This window comes from Lissotriton helveticus, chromosome 7 (assembly GCF_964261635.1).
Source record: "Lissotriton helveticus chromosome 7, aLisHel1.1, whole genome shotgun sequence".
Lineage (NCBI taxonomy): Eukaryota > Metazoa > Chordata > Amphibia > Caudata > Salamandridae > Lissotriton > Lissotriton helveticus.
This window is the reverse complement of record NC_136068.1, coordinates 1,446,577,208-1,446,592,183: the sequence shown is the minus strand read 5'-3', so window position 1 is coordinate 1,446,592,183 and position 14,976 is coordinate 1,446,577,208. Positions and strand designations below refer to the sequence as shown.

General features: G+C 40.8%; 1 long non-coding RNA gene across 1 annotated transcript in view; it reads right to left on the bottom strand.

Annotated features, from left to right (window-relative positions):
- LOC144767462 (uncharacterized) overlaps positions 1-14,976 on the bottom strand; it is a 169,300-nt gene that overhangs the window by 3,780 nt on the left and 150,544 nt on the right. Inside the window, exon 3 of the long non-coding RNA XR_013598213.1 lies at positions 7,590-7,756. This is a non-coding gene — a long non-coding RNA (uncharacterized LOC144767462). The remainder of the gene's footprint in view (positions 1-7,589; positions 7,757-14,976) is intronic.

Genomic DNA, 14,976 nt, shown 5'->3' with positions numbered 1-14,976 from the left:
ATGAAATAAACTTAGGATTGAGAATGTATAGCGTCCTAATTCAGGAAGATTACAGTCTAACCCTGTTCTGCCACTGACTCAATACATTGAATGTTAACATATGATTTTTCTGTGTTTTTAAATTTATAGTGATTTTAACTTACACACTGTCCTGAAGAAGGTGACGACACAATATCACCGAAACGCCGCGTCGACAATCTGTTTGTGTGATACATTTTGTTGTTTCTTAAAAAAAAAAATTAAATTTTTTTAAAAAATTTGTATTTTTGCAATTGTAAAATGTTATATTAATTGTTTTTAACATATTTTTATGAACAAATGTATGCAGTTGTGGTGTCGAACAGAGATTAATAAAAATGATTTTTTACACAATTCACATTAGAGTGCTTATAATCTTATCTATTCTAGAGAAAATGATGTGTACTAAGGTATATTGAAATAGCTGTAAATTTGTCGATCCCTTTATAACCTTAATATAGTGGTTGGCTCACCCACAGCACTTTCCTGTGACTCCCCAGAGACACAAGTCTCTTTCTCCAGACTACTTGAAAAGGGAATTTGTATTTTGTTTGCCCTATGTTCAACCCCTTCCCTTTTCACAAAGGGTTTCTCCTTCTTAATTGGAAGTTACAATAGCACAGTTTGTTAACTGAGGAGTGTTCTACTTCTACCTCTAAAGAACAAAAGAGGTGCACTAACAGGTGCGGTGGTCCTAAATAAAAATGGACCAATTTAAAGTCTTCAGCTTTTCTGAAGACCAATTCAATAAATTAGTTAACAGTAAAAATAAAACTACTAATACTGTAATAATAACAGATAATGAAGAGGAAAAATGGAAGGAACTATGGAACCTTAAAAAGAAGGTAATAAGGACAGAGCTGCATGCAGACGTTCTGGTTGAGTACTTCAAGAAGGGAATTATCCCAAAAGGCCTGCAAGTCAGGAATGAACCCAGTCTATTTACCAAGAATCAAAAATTTATAGAGACCTGGACTTTCATTGCTAATAGATGCAGCCGAGATTGGCTCCTATTAATAATAGAAACGGCAAATGCCACACTAATTATAGAAAAACAAGAAATAGACGAAATGGAGAAAAAACTAAGGGAAAGTACATCATTAGAAGATGCCAAGAATAAATTAGATGAAATCCAGGGAGACCTAGATGGATACAGAGATTATCTAACAAATAAAAAAAGCAATAAATTTAGAAAAGACTTAGAAAGGTACAGACCCGAAACAACTTACCCTTATCTCCAGAAAGACTATTACGAAAAACAAAGAGAGGAGTCGCAACCGAAGCAAAGGTGGCAAACAAATAGAAGAAATGGCCCCAGGAGAGGGGTCAGTTTCTCTGAAAGCTCCTATACGAGCACAGACTCTGAAACAGAACCTAATCCTGAAAACTCAGCTCCGAGGGACAACAGCCATAGTAATGCCAACAAACCAAATAGAGAGAGTCTGCCTTTTTTAGACAGACGCAAAACCAACCAAAATACGAACCCAAGAGGCAGAGCGAGAGGGAGAAATTACTACCCCCAGAACCAAGGGCAAGCACGTCCATATATGAAGACGCGCAGCCAAAAAAATTGGGACTAGACCCTAAAACAGCAGTCATAAATTTATCCAGCAGAATCTTAAACGCTGATGAAATACGGCTGCTGGAAAAAGGTCTAGGATATGCCATCGCTGAACCAGTAGACACATTTAATCTTCAGCGGGATATAAAAAGCTTTTTTAGAAAAATCAGGTTGAATAAATTCTTCGAAGGGAAGGAAAAACCCCCTAGTAACAATAAGTCAGGTCTGAGGCCAAAATCTAAATGGATGCCCACCGGCTCCATGGTCAGTAAGGAGGTAGACATTTTTTAAAAAGTAATCGAGAAAGGACTAGAAGATCTTTTAAAACAGAAATCTTGGGTAAAATACAACCTCACCAAAGAGGAGAAAAATGCATTAGGATCCTTACAAGAATGTAAAGAAATTACAATAAAACCTGGTGACAAAGGTGACAGTATTGTCATCATGGACACCCATAAGTATGAAACCAAAATGCAGGAAATGCTTAAAAACCCTATGCACTATGCAACCTCTAATAAGCAAGAGTGGATCGATTTGAAAATAACCATACTAAATAGACTAAACTATGCCCTAGAAGATGGAGTGATAAATCAAGAGGAATTCAACTTCCTAAAAAACGAGACTCCAGTGATACCTGCAATATATGGACTCCCCAAGGTTCATAAAAACCCTGTGGATCCACCAATGAGACCTATAGTGTCCAGTCTCAACTCATTAACAGAACCCTTGAGCCAGTACGTGGATAAGTTCATTCAACCCTTAGTAACCCAGCAGAAAGCTTATATTAAGGACACCACAGACATAATCAGCAAAATCGAAAATAAACCCTACAATATGGACAGTGAATGGCTAGTGACTCTAGACATAGAGTCACTATACACTAACATCCCCCAGCAGGATACAAAAATAATGATGGAGAACATTCTGAAAGGTGAAGAAGAAGACCTGTCTGAACATGCACAATTCATAGTAGATTGTATAGATATCATTCTAACAAAGAACATTTTTTTGTTTAAGGAAGATCTTTTTAAACAGATAAAGGGCACCAGCATGGGCGCAACTTGCGCACCGAGCTTAGCTTGCCTTTATGTATCAACCTTCGAGGAAAAACATGTATTCAATGAGATGCCCCCCTTTTTTGAGAACATCAAGACCTGGTATCGTTTTATTGACGACGTGTTCTTCATATGGTCAGGTAGTGAAGATGAACTAAAGGAATTCATCGAATGGATAAATCTTGGAGACAAGAATTTAAAATTCACCTCCACATATAGCAACCAAAGCTGTAATTTTCTTGACCTAAAAATTAAACATACGGAAGGTTTCCTAAAAGTAGAACTCTACAGTAAGCCCACTGACCGTAATACAATGTTACATTACGGCAGTTATCACCCGTCTACCCAAAAAAATAACATACCATTCGGCCAGTTCCTAAGGGTGAAAAGAAATTGTACGGATAAAAAAGAGTTTGAAAAACATGCCCGAAATCTGACCAATAAGTTTTTGGAAAGAGGCTATCCGAAAAAAATGGTCAAGCAAGCATACAAAAGAGCCAAATATTTTAATAGAGAGAGTATGTTTGAGCCAAAAATAGAATCCCGACAAAAAGAACAGCTAGTGTGTGTTACAAATTTTTCCAATATAAGCAACAAAATTAAGAACCTCATAAACAGGAACTGGAACCTACTCCAAAACGAGAATAGTGCACCCCTTCCTAAACCTATTTATGCATTCCGCAGGAACAAAACAATCAAAAATTATTTGGTCCATACATACCCAGATGATCAAAAAAGAAATAAGGTGAGAACCATTGATGGAAGGGCCCCAGTGGGAAATTTTCCTTGTGGTTCATGTAAAAACTGCAGTCAGATTCTAAAGGGACCTAAAATGACGTACAACGGAGTCACTCACCAACAAAATGAACTAGTGAACTGCAGGACTACAAACGTAATATATATGATTCAGTGCCCCTGCCAAAAAGCATATATTGGCGAAACCTCCAGAGAAATAAGAGTGCGGCTTAATGAGCACAAATCCGCCATCAGATCCAAACGGGCCAATGCCCCTTTGGCTGAACACTGGGACACCATGAAACATAGTGTAGAGGACCTTAGATGGTGCATCATTGAAGTAGTTAAACTAAATAACAGAGGAGGTGATATGGACATGAAAAGAAGAAAAAGAGAACAATACTATATGTCCAAATTTAACACCTTTAAAAATGGATTGAACAGCAAGGAGGAATGGGACAGGATTCTCTAAACCACGAAATGGGCCAAAAATGTGTGGTTTTGTTTAAACTTGAAATAAATTGGAATAGGCCAAAATAAGGGCAAGAGATATGTTTTAAATAAACCTGTTCCCTATGATCCGAGTTTTGTTAAGAATAAACATACTGGCATTCTTAGATTGGCGCCTTAAGTTAGTTCCCCCAACCAACATATGACTTAAGAGCTAAAGATACGATAAATATAGTCCAAATAAATAACAAGCCCTGAAGGAAATTAACAAAGGAAACATCCTTCAAACATAACAGGGACACGCAGTCTCAATAATACTAATACCGAGTAGAAATCGGTATACTTGAACACCCTTAAAGATGGCCGCCATATTCTACTAAAGGAATATCGATTTCTGCTAATAAAACTACAGAACAATACGAGTAGGTGATAATTATAGTAATTTTACTGTGGCAAACTAGACGAGAAGGACCATTGATAAACACAGGGACTTCACTGCAATAGTAAGAACAAAAGCGGAAGCAAACCCGAAGTAGCAATGACACTTTTAACATCTTTAAGATTGCCGCCACATTTAACCTAAGGAATATCCTTCTTCCGCGAACAAGTGTATCCATCTAAGCGGGAGGTGATAATTTAGTTTAAACCCACTGTGATGCATTATATACCGTTGATAACATTGCACTTCACGTCTAAAGCGTGAATGAAAGCGGAAACAAACCCGAAGTAAAAAACAATTAAATGGTATGATGAGGATCAAAAAGGAATACAAAGATGGCCGCTGTAACGGACGAAAGAATAGAGCCTGTCTCCCAAATAACCACAGGTGTAATGACTTGATCTAAATTGACCCATTGCGAAGCGTATATAAGAACGAGACCAGCCAGTGCAGAACAAACACTTTCAGCAAGACGGTCACGGTAGACGCCCGGAAATCGCGGAGGAAAACTAATTCAAGTAAGTAAAATTCCCAAGATAAGAACTAAGTCCCAAATAGTGTTCCGCTAAGGAATAAACAGAATCGACCCGTAAATACTACCAAAACCGCTATCCTTTCAATTTTTGCAGAGAGAAAAGAATCCCTCCTGTGGTCCAAAGAGAATTTTCGCCACAAAACAAGAGCGAGCTTCCTTGGTTCTAAAAGATACATTTCCAGGTGAGAACAATTGACCTGCAAATAGGGAAACAAGAGATAAAAAGCCCCGTATAATAGCCAGAGTAAAACTTCCAACTTTGTTTCTTGGTTTTTCCTAAAGACCAGAAATTAAAATTCTACCGGCACTACTGGGCGTAGTAAAGAAAGACCGTCCTCTGCATAAGACCCGCCTGAAAAGAATTGCAGGTACTTATTCTGTACATCCCATATTGCAGGGAACTGAATAAAAAATAGGCATTTAATGTAGGATGTAAACAAGGTATTAGGAAAAAGCAAGAATAATGACTAATACATGGTGTCTTCTGATAGGTAGGCACTATGATTTCACATATCAACGGAGGAGCAGAAGAATACCAATACTGACCCCCTCCATCCATGAACAAACTTACTATAGCAAGGTAAAGAAATAACCAATAAGGCATACAGAGATTAACCAGATAGAGTACTCTATGGGAATCTAATGACCTGGTCTATATTTATCAATCATTCTACAGAAACGAAGATAATCCAGAAAAGGTCACAGATCGCCAATGCCCTAGAAAAAAGCGTCAGACCTAGTAACAACCTAATTGAAGGTATGGTTTAAGTCAACAAACTATAAATTAAAGCAATAGCCATAACATCCATATGACGATGTTCATTAGGAGATATCTTAAGCTAAACAGGTATCCCCTAAATACTTGTTCGGTAATAACGAGCACGTAAGGATGCAAGTGAAAGGGTGAGACCAAACGAAGGTTGAGGGATTCACAAATATTGCATAGGCTTGTTTTCCAAATAAAGCGACCATATAATCACAGAGCTTTTGTGAAAGAATCTGCTCAAATACCTATAATATACAAAGTGTTAATGTTTGTACTGTTGAGACTAAATGAAATAAACTTAGGATTGAGAATGTATAGCGTCCTAAATCAGGAAGATTACAGTCTAACCCTGTTCTGCCACTGACTCAATACATTGAATGTTAACATATGATTTTTCTGTGTTTTTAAATTTATAGTGATTTTAACTTACACACTGTCCTGAAGAAGGTGACGACACAATATCACCGAAACGCCGCGTCGACAATCTGTTTGTGTGATAAATTTTGTTGTTTCTTAAAAAAAAATTAAATTTTTTTAAAAAATTTGTATTTTTGCAATTGTAAAATGTTATATTAATTGTTTTTAACATATTTTTATGAACAAATGTATGCAGTTGTGGTGTCGAACAGAGATTAATAAAAATGATTTTTTACACAATTCACATTAGAGTGCTTATAATCTTATCTATTCTAGAGAAAATGATGTGTACTAAGGTATATTGAAATAGCTGTAAATTTGTCGATCCCTTTATAACCTTAATATAGTGGTTGGCTCACCCACAGCACTTTCCTGTGACTCCCCAGAGACACAAGTCTCTTTCTCCAGACTACTTGAAAAGGGAATTTGTATTTTGTTTGCCCTATGTTCAACCCCTTCCCTTTTCACAAAGGGTTTCTCCTTCTTAATTGGAAGAAGTCTGATTCTCCGCCCCCCTTTAATGTGTAGTCTGAAAGGTTCAAAATAGAATCAAAAGTGTCAAAGGATCTTATGTTGGATGGAATGGGGACTGAGGCTTCAATGGGGGCCATGGATATGCTGTTACTTCGTGGCCTAGTGGTATCAATCACTGTGAATCCCTCGGGGCCATAACCATGTTGATTTTATTCTGAGTGGAATGATGGACCTCCGTTTGTGTAATACTAACAGGCATTGGTGTCATAACCATGTCAGGTTAATTCTGATTGGGTTTATGGTCCTCCGTGTGTGTCGTGGTGACAGGCATTGGTAGCACAGTAGTTTGAATGGGGTCATCTATGTGGATTGCCACCGCTCAGATCTACCATTGATAGGTTTGGTGACAAGTCTGTATTTCTCCATGACTCTGCTGAAGGTAGAAACGGGCATGGGAGTTTCCTCTTCTGTTGTTGTTTTGGGTATTGCGTACTCAGTTCCACCCCCCTGGTAGGTCTGTCCCAGGAAGTACCTTGACCCCCTCACCTGTTGGGTCCCCATGTGGAATCACCTTAAAACACTAGGGTGCATGATAACCTTGTGCCTAGCCAGTGGTGTGACTGCTTGAGGGTCTGTCTGACTCACTGTCAGATCCGCTACCGAAAGAGGAATCTGAAAAAGTAGCAAACCTTCTCGGGCCCTTTCTGTCATGCATCCCAAAGCTCACACCCATGCTAAACCCTCTTAACAGGTTTCTACTCACACAAAAAACCTTCTTGGTGCCCAACTGGTTAAACCCCTTACTTTCTTGATTCCCCGTTGTTGTTTTTTTTGCGGTATAAGTGTTTATACATAAAGTACAGGTGAAACATATCCTATGAAACTATTCCAATACAGAGTTAAATCTAAGATGAAGACGTGATTTAGACGTGATTATCTAAAGAAAAAGCTCTGGAAACATGACATTGACTCAGAGCATATAGTAACATCACGAGGACTCTGTACAATAGCAACGTGTCATCTCACGAGCCACACATTTGCACACATTTATGACAATCAACACGAGCCTTAGAGGTATTGAAGCCACTCGCGCCTCCATAAACACGCTTGGTCTCGTCAGCAACTGATCCAGTACTTACCTGATTCTCCTCTCCTGAGTCTTCAGCGGCCTCTCAGATGTTTCCTGCCTCTTCTTGGTGCCGTCTTCCATTCTCTGGCGACCTCCAGCGGTGATCTTGATTTCCAGACTTCCTTCCCTCCGTGGACTGGATCTTCCTCTCTTTGATCTCCTTCCTGTAAAGCGATTCTAAGAAAAAGAAAGAGGCAAGGTGAAAGTTAGTTCGATACTGATAGAAGGCTTCTATCGGTGAGTACATTGTTTAATTATTTAAAGGAAAAAACGTAAAAGGAACAAATACAGAAAACTCTTGAAGGTGTTATCCAAGAGTAAACACGCTTAACTTTTATTTAGATTTTGGATTCATTTCTTCAAAAGGAGACATTGCCAATAAGTGCAAATAAGGTGCTCAAGGAACTAGTGTCCGGGCTCAGAAGAAAAGAACTTCAGAGGCATTTGTTATGACGCATTTAAGAGACACTTGTTGGACTTTAAATATGTGTTAAAATCATTCTTCACGGGTATTTTAGTTATGTTTAATAAGAAAAACAAATACCTCCATAGCCTTATAATTGTGCTATCTAGTATGTGATTAATCAGGACCTTGGAACATTGTTATTTTTTGTCTATATACAGGATAATAACAGTCAATTTATCAATCCAAAAATCAGAAAGACAACCTTTAGGAGTCCTTGTATGTTATAATAGGTATTGGAAAGATACTTGGGGCCCGAAGTAGGTAAACGGCATTTACCGATTCGTAAATACCGAATTTTACTGATTCGGTATTTACAAATCGGCAATACCAATGTAGGTATATTTGCCGAATTTTTTACCGAATCTGTAACATTCCATGCAATAGTATTACATGGTAAATAACGAATTCTTAGGGGCCTTTGGCACTGTTTCCAGTGCCACCTACATATAGATTGACCCAATCGGTAAATATACCGATTCAGTATTTTACAGAATCTGTAAATTTACCGGATCTGTAAATTTACCGATTCTGTAAAATATAGGCCCCCTACATCTCAATCACCAAATATCGGTCGGTAACGGCCAAAATCGTCCATTACCGACCGGTATTTGGTGACCTACATCTGGCCCTTGGTCTTGTAATCTGCTGAGTGTTATTTCTCAAAAGTTCAGATTTTTCATTGATACCATTGTATATCTCATTATAGGCATACTAGAACTTCTTCAAGCAACCTGAAACGCGAACTTCAAAATCCCAAGATAGGACTGAAGAAAGCGGTCAGTGAAGGCAGAGGTTTCGCGTTAGAACGGAAGATTCTACATTTCTTTTCTCTCATTCCCACTCCGCCTTTCTCCCTGGGGTCTTTCTGAGTGACAGAGTTTATTTCTACTTATGTGGCTCAGGGAGTTTCCAGGGCGATTGAGGTTCGCTCGTCGCCAATGGAGAGCAGGAGTTTCAAGTGGGTGCTTATCTTGACACTGTCTGCTTTTGCTAGTAAAAAAAACCCTGGCTGCCCTGTTGCTAAAACTCGTCAAGGAGGTAGGGGTAGGTAACTTTCTTGTCGTCGTTTTTGATGTCTTTACCTAATGTATCCAATGGTGTCATTTGAAGTCCCTTCCAGAAGTGGGTCAGCAAGGGTGAAGTACGGAGGTAGAAGAAATGGGAATTCCAGGCCATGGTGCAAGGTGGGAGAAGGAGCGTCATCTGCTACAGCAGCCGTGAATCGGTGGTATCTATGAGGTTGAGGTGCATGGAACAGAGGTTCCTGGGAGGTAGGTGGAAATTCAGTAGGCTTTTCATTTAGGCGGGTACTTGCTTATGAGGACTGTTGACGTGGGTCAAGAGCTGGAATTGGCATCTTTTCTGGATGGGGAGCCAGAGGAGGTCTTTTAGGTACTGGGTGATGTGGACCCTCTTTGACAGGTTGAGGATCAGTCTGGCTGCTATGTTCTGGATCATCTAGAGTCTTCTAATGAGAACGGTGGTGGTCCCTTAAAAGAGTATCTTGCCATAGTCCAACTGCCTGGTGATGAGGGCCTGAGTCACAGTTTTCCCGGTGCTAGTGGCTAGCCACTTGAACATTTTGAGCAGCATGATGAGAGTGTGAAAGCAGGCTGAGGAGATGGTGTTGACCTGACGTTTCATGGAGAGTTCACAGTCCAGGATGATGCAGAGGTTGAGGGCATGGTCTTTCGACGTGGGGGTGGGTCCAAGTTCTGATGGCCACTAGGAGTGGTCCAGAGGAAGGTGTGTCTGCCGGAGATCAGTACTTCAATTTTGTCAGAGTTGAGCTTCAGGCAGTTGTTATTCATCCATGCTAAGACATTCTTCATGCAGTTGTGGAAGCTGGTCTTCATTGTGGTGCGCTGAGAGCGAGGAGATGAGCTGGATGTTGGCATAGGAGACAATGTTGATGTTATGGATTCTGGCAATATCCACAAGTGGTGTCATGTAGATGTGCAAGAGGGTTGGACTGAGGGATGAGCCTTGAGGGTAGCTGAAGATGGTGCATTTGGGTTGAAAGTTGAGGGGAGGGGGACAGATTCTCTAGGTGCACCCTGTGAGAAAGGATTCTGTCCATTTGAGCACGTCATCTGTGATTTTGATCTAGTGCAGTCATCGATGAGAGTGTGGTGGGAGCCGGAGTTAAAAGCTGCTGAGAGGTCGAGTAGGATAAGGGCAGCAGATTGTCCTCTGTCAAGTTGGATGCAGATTTCCTCTGTTGTGACTGTCTTGGTGCTGTGATTGGCTCTGAATCCTGATTGGGGAGGGTCCAGCAAGTTGTTTCTCTCCAGATGTTCGTGAGTTTGAGGTTGATGGCCTTCTCCAGGGCTTTAGCAGGAAACTGGAGCAGTGAGATGGGATGGTAGATCTGGAGCTACCTGGGGTCTACAGAAGGTTTCTTGAGGAGGGTTTGACTTCTGCATGTTTCCCCGCATCGGGAAAGGTGGCTGTGGCGATACAGGTGTTGAGGATGGTGGTGAGCTGGCAGGTAACCTTGTCTCTTCTGAGGTTGAAAAGTTGGCTAGGGCATGGGTCGCTGGGGCATGAGTGGGTGGGGTCTCTTGAGTGGATGGAGTTCATTAGAGTATTTGTGTTCAGTGTACTGTTCCCCTGTGGTGAACGTGGGTGGGTCTCCCAGTGAAGAAAGATCTGCACATATGCCCCCACCAAATATGGGGGTGGTCCTTTCACCTCTCTACCAGAGAAAGGGATTTGTTTGGGAGCAATCTTTGAGAAGTGGGACTGCTTACAGGACTACTGTGTGCCAGATCTATTTTGGACACTTTCACCATTCCTTTTGGGATGTATGACGTTACAACGCAGGCTATTACAACGCCTGCCTTTACAACGCGGTTTTTACATCGCATACCATTACAACGCATAGCGCTTTTGGGTGTTGGATAGTGAATAGTTTAATTTACTATTCCAACTCCAGTCCCCGTGGACACTAGGGAAGGTTATTGGATAGTAAATTAACCTATTCCCTATCCTAGAAAGCCCCCCAGCGCAATGCGTTGTAATAGTTTGTGTTGTAATGACCGCGTTGTAATGGTAGTGCGTTGTAAAAGTTTCGTTGTAAGTGATGTTTACCTTCCTTTTGCACTAACACCATCATTATGACTGCTCTGGGGTGGATAATTGGGAGCAAATGGTGTCTGTACCCAGTTTTACAATCACACTTTTTTTCTAACTATCATTGAGTCCAAGGGATTTTGAAAATGCAGTATCAATTCGATATTAACTAAAAACTGTACATGCAAAACAGTGTGGAAAGGAGAAACACAGAATGGCGGTCGCATCCAGGCACTTTCACATTGCGGCAGGTGCTGCTAGCAGCAGCACCCGCCCCAATGTGAAATTACCATGCCGTGCATTTTCCTGCACTATGTGGCAGGCACCACGCAGTGCCTGCCACTTAGTGCAGGGAACTACAGGGGGTACCATGGGTACCCCCCAGTGTTCCACCACCTCCCCCAACACAAGGGGGACCCGCATCGGGCCCCCAAAACCAAAACTTGCCTGCCTTTCTGTGGTGATAGAAAGTCTGGCAGAGGCCAGCATCGTAATGTGGCGAACAGTGCCTGCTAGGCACTGTCGCCATTTTACAGCTGCAGACCGCTCCACCAGGCAATCGGAACGTCATCCTAATTTAGTGGGGGGAAAATTGCTGTCTGATTGCAGAGGGCCCACCACCGCACGACTGCGGGGGGGTAGACCCTCCACCATCGTAATCACCCCTTAAATTCCCAATGACCATACCCCACTTTTGAAGCAGCCCTCAATATTTTAGACAGGTGTAGCACATAGTGTGGGATTGGGCAGAGCCTTATTCATACACATTTAAAATCTTTTTGAAGGGGTTGGCACCTGTGTATCTGTCTGGAGCAGAGCTACTTAGGCTGTGGCAAGGCTTCTCCAAATAATAATGACCTACTAATTGACTGGTACTTCTCTGTATATGAAAAAATAAAGGATCAACACAAACAGCAGAGCAGGTCTTCGAGTGACAGCAGAAGACCTTTTAGTAGGCTGATTTGGAAAATCATGTGACTAGTGTCAGAACATGCAAATGTACTCACTTATACATCTATACTTTCTTCTCTGTGTGTTAAGCACCCACTCCCTTCTTGCCTATAGCTTTGTTGTCACTCATGCTTTAACTGTACATTATCCGTGAGCAATAAAAGCAAGTACTAGTCTTCTCTGCCGGCTCTGTTCTGTTGGGAAAGAATACTGCACTTTCTGACTTCTCTGAGAAATGGAAGTTGGTTTGCTAGGGTCATACTGTACCTGTTCTGAAAGGAAGCAAAGCTTGCACTGCTGCTGCCTGATTTGTACCTGCCCTGTGACAGGTAAGGTTTGTGCTAATCCTACCAATGTTATATAGTTTGTTCAAAATGGAAAGCCAGGAATTAAACGAGGATCTCTGGATCAGGGCCCTTCAACTATTTATTTCCTAGGTCTAATGAATGCTTCTGACTGGCGTGGGCACGTTATGCAAGTGCATGCATAAAATCCTTAGGGGCAGATTTACAAACCCCTTGCGCCTCTTTTGCGCCGCCGTTGCGTCACTTTTGTGACGCAGCGGCGGCACAAAAGATGCGCCATGGGGTGGGGTATGCCCTTTTCTCGTAGAAGAAATGTCTATTGGCGTGTTATTTGCACTGGACTATTGTCTCTATGGAGTCCAGCATCTTCCTCAGGACGGTAGGTCTCTCGCGTCAAATGACATCTGTTCTCTGAAGGACACAGAGCAGGTTCAAGGCATACCTGTTCTTTGAGTTCAGATGGACAATATTCAAAAACACGTCAACACAAAAGAAAAGCAAGATGGGTCCATTGTCGGACCCTCCTTTTTTAATCCGTGGTAGGGGACAGTTTTACAATGGGAGAACATAAATGCCAACTAAAGGAACATAATCTCAGCAAAATTAGGGAACCATTAACTAGAAGACTGTACAACCAGGGAAGAATAGTACTCTCAAATACTTCCCAGTGCTACATGTGAAACTCTCTGATGACTCATACCACTCTAGCTAGGAGAGGGATCATCATCCTATATGAGTACACGTCTATAGTGATTCCATAAGAGGTGTGTCTGTTTCTTCCAAGAGTTTTGTACTTCTGTTCTATTTATGCCTGGTGAAAGAAAGCACAGAAGAGTCTTTTAATGCCTCTCTCTCCTTCTTTAGTGTGTTAGCTACGTTGTATTGCTTCATTTCATAAAGCGTGCTCTTGAAATATAGGTATATATCGAAACCATATTAAAATAACAGTTAAATGTACAAATAAAATTCCCTATGGCGCAAGCCACATCAAAATAATGCATTTGCTACCTGTGTTTTATCTTTTGTGTATTATTGACAGAATTGTGTGATGTTCTTTCTGCTGCTGCCGCCTGTCCTTTACTTATTTTTCTTCTTAAGGAAGGTGGCTGCTGCTGTTAATGTACCTTTATTGTTTGTGAAGCTTGGTATAAAACGTTCCACTACACAAAAGATAAAACAGCTAACCTTGCTAATGCTTGCTTTAATGCATGATGTGAAAGAAACAGTGAACCCTCACAAATCATGTAAGCACAGTTTATTTTGTGTTTTATGTATGAAACAAATCGTTTTTAAAATCGACTAGACAACTTTCTAAAATTTGCAAACATTGTTGACCAATTTCAACTTCCCCCAATTCTGGATACTTGCATGCTGGGATTTTAAACTCTCAATGAAAGAGTTAAAAGCAAATCTGCAAGCCTCACAACGCAACGTGCTGTTGACTAACGAGCCAAGAAAGGCTGATGGTATCAAATGACATAGAGCTACTTGGCAGACTTGTGAAATGAAAAATAAAGTTTAGCGTCTGACATTCTGTAGTGTCTCAGCATATGCTGGGTTAGCATATTTAGCTCATTGGTTACCTAGTACTTGTCATGTGTTCTAACTTAGAATGGTGCTTGCTTAGAATGTTTAGACCCATACCCAGAGTCAGTTGTCTGCTGCACTTTGGAGGATGAGGTCTCTTACTTAGAGATAACTAATAAATAACTTCAGAAACTTCTTACTGCTTACTGCTCTTGATTCCTGCGAGCACACCTCATTTTGGCTACGAGAATGGGATTTTGGATCAAGATAAACTCCAAGCTCCTTTTGATGTATCCAGCTGATGAGAGAGTCTCCCATGATTGATACATACAACTTTCCAGAAGTGAGTCTTCCCTTAAAATCTATAGTACCTATAAAATAACCCAAAAGATTTATTATTTGACCTCCATAACCCCTAGGAATAATATCTGGTTTGAATAACTTGACCTTGTCTTTTAAACTCTTTTCAAAGAAGACTTTAGGTATAAGAGTGATTTTGGCTCCGGAGTCAAATAACATCTCTATAGGACACCCATCAATCAGAACCTTTTCCATAGGACCATCGACTTCATTGACATCTACTTGACTCACTATAGATTCCTCTTCACTATGATCATAAATATCCACTTCCCTTACATTTCTTTGAGGTTTGCTTGATCTACAGCATTTAGAAAAGTGTCCCTTTCTTTTACAAATGGTACAAGTAGCTTTCCAACCTGGACATTCCTTTGCATTTGCTAGATGTCCAGCATTGCCACACCGGAAACACTTAAACGTTGATAATTTAGAACTGGAATTGTGACTTTTGCTACTGTTACCGGAGTTCCCTGAGTCTGAAACAGAAGTCTTAAGAGAAGGAACAGAAGAAGATGTTTTAACCTCCTTGACATCAGAGGTTTTCTTTTCCTCAGAGTTGCTCTTCCGTATGACTTCCGAACAAGAATGTGAGTGCTCATGTAATTTGAGAGCCGTTATAACTTCTTGTAGGGTAGGATTATCTTTTTGCCACAGATTTTCTTTGGCTTTTTCTAGTGACGATCCTAGCATTAGTTGGTCCCTGAGACGTTCATCAA